We start from the raw sequence: 8718 nt of genomic DNA on the forward strand, positions 1-8718 counted from the left end.
GGAGCATTTCATCAGGAATCTACATATTTGTGGTGAGTAAAGTGATAGCTGCATATTGGAAGCATTCATTTACAATGCCATTATTGCTGTAGATTAGTGCCATCTGCATAAAATCGAAATATCATACACTTGAGCTGCCATCACAGCAGACCATCCCAGGCAGACTGGCAAGCATGCGTGGACCCCAGGTGGCTTGTAGGGCAGACCTAACAGCTTGTCAACACGTGTGAATTTGCAAAGGCAAGTCCCAAGCTGCTGAATTTTTTAAGATCCTTAAAGAGGAAAGAATTACTTAAATATAAATCCTTATCATAGTAAAATATCCTTATGCATAGGTGAATGTCAAGTTTAATTCCATCGGGTTATTTCTTTACATTTCAAAAGTGATACTTAGAAATGTTCTGGTCTGCACTGACTCTTTCTGCTGGCCATATAGCCACACACCGAGTGGAGAGGAAGACTGATCCCCAACCTTGTGCCGCAAAGCCTAGTGCTTGTCCACTGCACTGAGCATTTTTTAAGAGGCTTATTATAGTTTAACCTTCTGGGACAGGGTATTTAAGCTGTTTTGCCATTAATTCTAAGCCGTTTAGCATCAGCATATCTAATTCCAACTCCTACTGCCAAAAGGAACTGGATAACCCTTCTAGGTCAGTGAGGTTGTCTCTGGATTGCCAGCAAGTGGCATTTCATGAATGAGAATTTTTCTGATCAAAGAAAAGGATGTACTGTTGCCTCTGTTCATTGCTTAACGTGTCCTGGGATGACCAGAGGTGACAGGCTGTAGGCTTTGGGGAGAAAACACTAAACTTCAGCAAAACATCTGTGTGCGTGTTTTGGGACCTGAGAGCGTTTCTGTACTTGGTTTCACAATTCTGTTCAAAGTAGAGAAAGGTTAACTCCTTAATGCTTATAGCTGAGGTTTCACCCAAGCTAGATGACATAAGGCATTTCAGTGTGAATCCAGACCATTCACCTCCTACGTTCTCGTCCTGCCATGTGTCCATGAGCAATGGCCATGAAGGGGTGATGGGCTCTTATACTAGAGTGAAAAATTACTCAGTTACTGAAGCAAAGTGCTTACCTTTTAATAGTAGGAAAACAGAAGTGTAAGTCTATTACCTAAAGCAGCGAACATCAGCAATGCGTGATTTCCTCCAAGATGAAGCAGGTTGACGGTCAGTCTGCAATTCTAGCATAGCTTGAACTTTAGTCCCGACCTGCCAAGGCATAAGGATGGGTTTTACTTCCTGCTGCCCATCAGTAGTATTAAAGAAGTCTAACTTTTGCATAGCAAATTTTGTGTACTATCCATCTTTTCCCAGTCCGTTTGTCAGGCTTGAAATTCATTGTGTGCTAAATCCCCAACAAAACAGGAGGTTGCACAGCTACTTTGAAATGTTAGGGGAGATAAGTCTGTGGCATTACGTATTCTGGAAGATAAATAATTATCTTACAAAGAATGCAAACAGATACTTTGGTGAGGTGAGCAAAGAAAATGCTAATAACAAGACTACAACACAAGGAAGTAAGAAGACGTGCTGAGAGAGATAGGGAAGTGAGGCAGCAAGAATCTAAACTCAAAGCACATAGGAGATTACACGACCCAACTTCCGAGCCAGCCCTCTGAGCATTTCAGTGAGGACGATTAGAGTAGCAGGTTCCGTGGAACCCTGCCATTTTGTAGGACTGAGAGGTGTTTCACAAACTATTCACACATGGACTTGATAAATGAGAGTTTTTAGACAGAACATGACCTAGAAAAATGGGACCTTTTGCAAAATGGGATCAGGTTCATTAAACATGACCTTCAGAGAGAAGCAGAGTTAGACTTGTATCTTCTTTTCTTTTTCCCCTGCCTTTTTCTAAACTAAGAATTTATAAGTTAAGCATATGTCAGGCCTATGTTACTTACAAACCTGTGATGAGATTTTGATGAAAATTTTGTTTTGGTTGTACTGCTATCCCCAGTAGAAATTCAGGTCACAATTAAGGTCATTGGGGAACCTGTAAAATGATATCATCATCAGAGTGAAGATACTGAATGCTGCACAGATAAGGGGTTTAAAGGAAGTGCCTAATTGATTTTGATTTTTCTTAACTAAAAAATCTGCCAGTGCCTGATGAGCACTGGGGCATGTCATCACAGACTCGACAGTCTCTCCTTTTCTGTTACTGCAGGAGCTCAAAATTATTATCCTGAGAGGTTGGTCATCAAAGGGAGTTTTTGCTTCAGTGACTGTTACAGTGATATAATACGCACCAGAAATAATACTTCCCTGCTCGTGAAACTGCCGTATATACAAGGCCCAAGGTTTTGAATACGGTTGCAAAGTAAAATCAAAATCAGACTTGACGTTCCCGATTGCAGTGTATACAAGCCAAGGACAATCTCCAGCCACCATGCCGGAGCTACCTGCCTGCCACCCACCCCACTGCATCCTGGCTGCAGAGTGGAGGCAATTCGCTGCCTTCCACAGCTCCTGCTGTCAGGAGCAACTGCCAGGATAGACAAACTGCCTAAGGAAGCCCTGGGGCTTCCTGCGGCATTAAGCAGATTGGGAGAGAGCTGTGGAATTAGGCAAGCAGAAAGTGAAAGGACTGATGGATTTTTGAGAAGGGGAAGGAAATAGCACTGATGGTTGGGATGCAGTGGAGAGTCTTTCTATGGTGGGATAACCATAGTAATAATGGGGAAAAAAATCTCCAGAGAAGTCCCTTGTTAAATATTTTTATAGTACCTCATGTTACAAATCCATGGAAATGTAAAGGATGGATCCAAGATGCCTTCCAGTCAAAATGGGCTTAATTAGGGATATCACCTGAAAATCAAGTGAAAGGCTAAGACTGATGCCTATAGGAACATTTGGCAGTGACAGAAAATGTATGTGTGGAAGGGGAGGGTGGCTTTCAGTGATCACCGTGATGAAGTTTCTCATGAGTTTGCAGCCTCACCAGGTTGTGCCTCATACATCTAAAGAGCCATAGTGATTCATGAGTCACCTCTTCCCTTATGCTACTAATACCTTGGGATTGATAACAAAGGGAAGTGAAAAAAAAGTTGCTGTGCTGGTTTCAGCCAAGAATTTTTCTTAAGAAGAAACTTTACTCAGACTAAAAAAAACTGGATTTTCTGTCTCTGAAATTCAAGATTTTTCTTTTTTTCCTTTTCCCCATCAAATGGATGAAACAAGGTAACCAATTACTAAATTGTCTGTTCACTTTCTTCTGGTAATACAGTATATATGGTATTTTGTTGCAAAATGAAAAGGAATCTTCTTCCCCACAGAAGTTCACGTGCTCGGTGTCTCTGTCCTGTGCTGCACCTGACTCTCAAGCCTTGCTGCTTTCCTGTGTCTACGAGCATCTTGACTGGGCAATACACGTGTTTAGCAACTGTTGCTGAACACAGGAGTGCTCTAAGGGCTGAATCCCCATCTATGACTTGCTTCTCTGAAACACTGAAGAAACTAATTTCTGAGACAAAGCCATGAAGATCTCCTCCCCACATGCTGATACAATGGACGCCTGAGTCATTTTTGCTGATTAGTCAGTTAACGCATTATGGTTATTAAAGCTTTGGAACATGAAAATCCTGTCCGAGGCTGACAGTATGAATGACAAGTCAACCAGTGAAACGGAGAGCTAATTCTGAGCCATCGGGAGAGCATGTGTTTATGGCCATCATCACTGATGCAATATTCTAAAATAATTCCCCAGAAATTCAGTTCATTTGAACCTGAGAGATGATGTGACCAACTTCCTTCACCTGCCTGTCAGCTCCTCCTCCACTTGAGAAGGCACTGCGAGTGATAAACCTCCAAGGAGTTGGACGAATTCGCTGCGGTCATCCAGTGCAGACTGGTGATGACAAAGTCCATCCATCAAAGGCCAACCAAACAGGCCAGCTCTTTCTCTGCTGCAATCACACCATCTGTCATTGCTGCTCTCTAGGTTTTGTGGTGTGATAATAGGAAATTACATTTTCTTGGAAGGATAATGAGGAAGCGTAAACTCTTCGCTGTCCCTAAAAGCTGTCCCTAAAGGTCACAGATGAGACATTGGCGGAGAAATTCAAGGTGGCTGCCTGTCTCGCTCCTGCTCCTATTCCCTGGCTAAAGAATGGACTTCAGTCTGCAGGGCTGCCAGGTTTGACTTAAATTCGTATAAGATCTTTTAATTGAAATGTTTGATTAAAGCATTTATTATTCAAACAAGAAATTTCAAGATGTAATTTAAGCCTCATAGAAAGTCACAGGTATTTTTTAGGAAATGTAAGCTGAATTTGGAGCAGACTTCATGACACATACTGAGAAAAAGCTACATCACACTCTCCCTAACAAGGTTCCTGGGACAAATTAAAGAATCAATTAAGTATCTTTCATGAGGAAATAAGGTGTCCAAGAGGGATGAGCCAGATGACCTTTTCTTGATTCAAGAAATGTCTGTTACAGTCTGATGATACATTTTTCTTCTAGTTGTTAGCCCTACAGAATGGACTGTAATACTATTTTTTGTGACATTAGATCCTCTTTAATTATGTCTTTTCTTTCATATGGCATGTGCTAAGGTTTCCGGTTGTGTCATAGACTTAAACTCCTTATGCTAAGGCCATATGCAGCTGAAGATAAAACTCAATTTAAAAAAAAAATATTGAGAAGCTATCAGATACTCTAATGCAATTTCAGTGGCATATTACAGCAAGAAGTAAAATCTACCTTTCAAAAAATGAAAATGTTGCTTATGTTGTTGATGGAAAGTATTTTTGTAGTTACTTAAGAGCTACTGCTGAAACTATCTGACACCCACCTTCGGCTGCATCTCTGACGGAGAGCCTGAGGATGCTGGGTAGAAGTCTGGCTATTCTGTAGCTGAGGAAGGAGCACCGAGACAAGGGTTTGTTGCTTCTCAGAATTGCCAGAAGATGCAGAATTATCTGAGAGAAGAGGGAAATCTCTTAGGAGATGCTTGTGCTGTTGGTAATGGCAGCAAATGCTGTGCTGGGCTCTAGAGAGGCAAACAAAACACATGCCCTGAGGGGGCTTATGCTCTCAGCTGTTGTTAGTGCATCTGCAGAATTCCTCCAGGGGCTGGACGCAATGCTGGAGTTCTGTCCGTGACTGCCTGGCAGCTCCGTCTGCTATGTAACCTCAGTGGAGAATTGTCCAGAGACCTAAGTACTAAAGCCTTGGCGCCTGCAAGTAAGTGCTGTTGGCAATCCACACTGAAACTCCATTTTCTGTAGTAAATAATGAACTCCAGCTTTTTTAGTAGCGCAGCAACATGTGTGTTTTCTGTCCAGAGATACCTGTAGTCTTTCTTTTTGCCTAGCCTGTAGGCGACACGGGTGACCAACCCTCTCTGTAACAGACACAGGGTAAACTGGATCTCCTGGAGATGCCCCTCTCTCCTTTGATGGGTAAGGGCACCCCAGTTTTTGATGGCTGAAGTCAGAGGAGCTGCCCCTCCGTGTCCTGACTTGTGCCCGCTCTGTTTCATGTATGCAGCCTCGTCCACTGCCTTTTCCCCCCACGTCAATGCCAGGCTGCATATGTTTAAAAGACTATGTCTCTGGGAGTGGGCAGCGCTGGCAGCACTCCTGAGCTGACGTGCATGAGCAGCTCTCAGAAAGGGCACCCTCTGCATGGTTGGCGATGGCGATTTGAGGAGCAGGGAGATTCCTAACCTTGTTTTTATAACCCGTTCCCTCACTGCCAAGCAGCAGGGAAAGCAGTGGGCAGCTCCTGCAAAACTCTCCGGGTTTCTCTTGCTTCTGTGCTTGTGTGGCTGGGGCAGGAGGGCAGCGGAGCGGGGCAGCCACCCCTCGGCGGGGCTGGTGCCTCTCCGTGGGCCCTGCCTGCAGTCAGCCCTGTGCCTGCAGGCACCCTGGGGCCTCAAGAAGCTATTTCTTGCCGAAATCATAATCTCTGAATAAACAGAGAAGCTGTGCAGATAATAAACCCTTGATGTTTCAACCTGTCATACACGTGAAGCAGAACACTAAAGCAAAATGACATGCAAAGCTGCCGAGAGTAAGTATTCAAGCAGAAAAAGCATTCAGAAAACCTGCAAATGGGACGTGGGCATGTTTTTCTTATCATTAATTCAAAGCTGTCTGCAGCGTGTTGATGCTATCTGCACGGAGTGGTGCACGTCAGGACACTGACCTCATCTTCACTGCAAAGCGAAGGAAAGGAGCCACCGTTCCCACATGCAGCCGCCCGTCAGAATGAGTCTCTTCAGTTTCAGAGGCTAGTCCTTGCTGCTGTGCTGCGCCCCATACCCGATGGGGAATTAGCTGTTCCTGAAATCAGTAGGGGTCTTGCTGTTGCCTTTCAGAGAAACTGAATGGGAAGCCCAAGAAGGCAGAAAGCACGTGTTGCAATTAAAAAGCAAAAGCATCGTGGCAAAAGTTGAAGTTTACACTGGAGGAAAAGATTTACAGTTCTGCTGTATTTCTTTCCCAGGAGGACTGGGCTATTCTACGCATCTCTTCGTGTGGTTTCACAATCAGAAAACTGATGCAGCTGAAAACTATTCTTTATTTACTATTAGATGGGGTCCTTGATTGCAAGGGCCCAAAGACGCCAGTGTCAGCACCGGGAGAGTGCGGGACCACCCTTTCTGATCACAGCCCGTTAGGAAACGGCAGCCTGCATGTAGAGCTTGAGCCTGTAGACTTGCAAGAGCTGCATGCAGTACTTGGCTTTTCCATCCTGTGGAGCAAAGGTGTGGTTTTTGTGAGCATCTATGACCTGAACTGGGCTGATTCATCCATGAGCTCTCCTGCGTGAAACAAAGGTCATGCAGTGCTGAACCCTGCACTGCATGCTCTCTACTCCTGTGTAAGTATTTATATAAATAGTTATTGAGCCTAAATTAAAATTGAATTAAATAAATAACATGTTAATTAAAAATTTAAATAAAAATAAGTAAAATTAAATAAAATAAATAGTTATTGAGCCAAAAAATATTTACAATTTTTTCTATACCTGAAAAGAAACTAGGCTAGGCAATAGAAAAGCAGATTGGTTCAACTTTTTCTCCCCTAAGGAGAGAGGAAGGTGACCTTTCTGTTTATAGACAATACGTGTGAAGGGTTTTCGTCAGTCATTTTCTCTCATCCTTGTGTTGCGTTGTTACTTGACAGTAAAAAACATGCTGATGAGATCTCTTAACATTAACATTCACTTTGGTCACAACAACCCCAGGCAACACTACAGGCTTGGGGACGAGTGGCTGGAAAGCTGCCCTGCAGAAAAGGACCTGGGGGTGTTGATCGACAGCCGGCTGAAGATGAGCCAGCAGTGTGCCCAGGTGGCCAAGAAGGCCAACGCCATCCTGGCCTGTATCAGAAATGGTGTGGCCAGCAGGAGTAGGGAGGTGATCGTGCCCCTGTACTCGGCGCTGGTGAGGCCACACCTCGAATCCTGTGTTCAGTTTTGGGCCCCTCACTACAAGAAGGACATTGAGGTGCTGGAGTGTGTCCAGAGAAGGGCGACGAAGCTGGTGAGGGGTCTGGAGCACAAGTCTTGTGAGGAGCGGCTGAGGGAACTGGGGTTGTTCAGTCTGGAGAAGAGGAGGCTCAGGGGAGACCTTATCGCTCTCTACAGTTACCTGAAAGGGGTTTGTGGTGAGGTGGGTGTTGGTCTCTTCTCCCAAGTGACTAGTGACAGGACTAGAGGAAATGGCCTCAAGTTGCGCCAGGGGAGGTTCAGGCTGGATATTAGGAAAAATTTCATTACTGAGAGAGTGGTGAAACACTGGAATAAGCTGCCCAGGGAGGTGGTGGAGTCACCATCACTGGAGGTGTTCAAGGAACGTGTGGATGTGACATTGTGGGACATGGTTTAATGGGCATGGTGGTGTTGGTTGATGGTTGGACTTGATGATCTTACAGGTCTTTTCCAACCTTAGTGATTCTGTGATTCTGTGATTTGCCACAAGATTATGGTTTTAGTAGCATGCTGCTGTAACCATGATGAGCTGGAGATAGAAGCTAAGCAAGATTTGTAGGGAGATACCAATATGTCGTATTAGACCAAGTTTAGATCGTAAATGTTGGGCACAGCATTTCTCAGTGCATTTTCAGTTGAGAATCTCTCCATCACACATGGCCAGGATCCAGGGTGAATAAACTCAATTTTGCAGTTTCTAGCACTTGCTGTCTCCTACCAGCTCAGTTGGAGAAGAGGGAATGGGAAAAGGAGAGGGGGGAGTTAAGTCGATTTCCATTGCCCTGTGATGTTTTTTCTTAAAACACTTCACCTACCACAACCCCATTGCGGTGCCAACTCCAGCACCTCTTCCAGAAACAACACAGGACTGTTCCCGCTTGCCCTAATTGCTCCCCAAAGCTTGTGGCATTGCCAGCGGCTGCCTGCAAGCAGGGGTTTCACAGCTTGTCAAGATGAACCATGGTAACTGGAGAGAAGAATGGAGTCTCTGGGGGTTCTTAATATTCCAAAATTCCTGAAGTACATCTGCAGTAAGAGAAGAAAAGCCTAATTCATTTTGCATTTGAATAAGTCCTTTGGCGAAGAACTTTGGTTTCCTGAATCAAGAAGACTTACAACAACTGCTGAACCAATGTAAGTACGGCAAATTTAGTGGCCCCACTCACCTGAGATCAAAAGACAGCCTGAGAAATTGCCTTTGAAAACATGGTGCTGGAGGGAAAGGTACAATCTAGACACTATTTTCCATTCTTTATAAACA

The sequence above is a fragment of the Gavia stellata genome, chromosome 3 (assembly GCF_030936135.1).
Source record: "Gavia stellata isolate bGavSte3 chromosome 3, bGavSte3.hap2, whole genome shotgun sequence".
Lineage (NCBI taxonomy): Eukaryota > Metazoa > Chordata > Aves > Gaviiformes > Gaviidae > Gavia > Gavia stellata.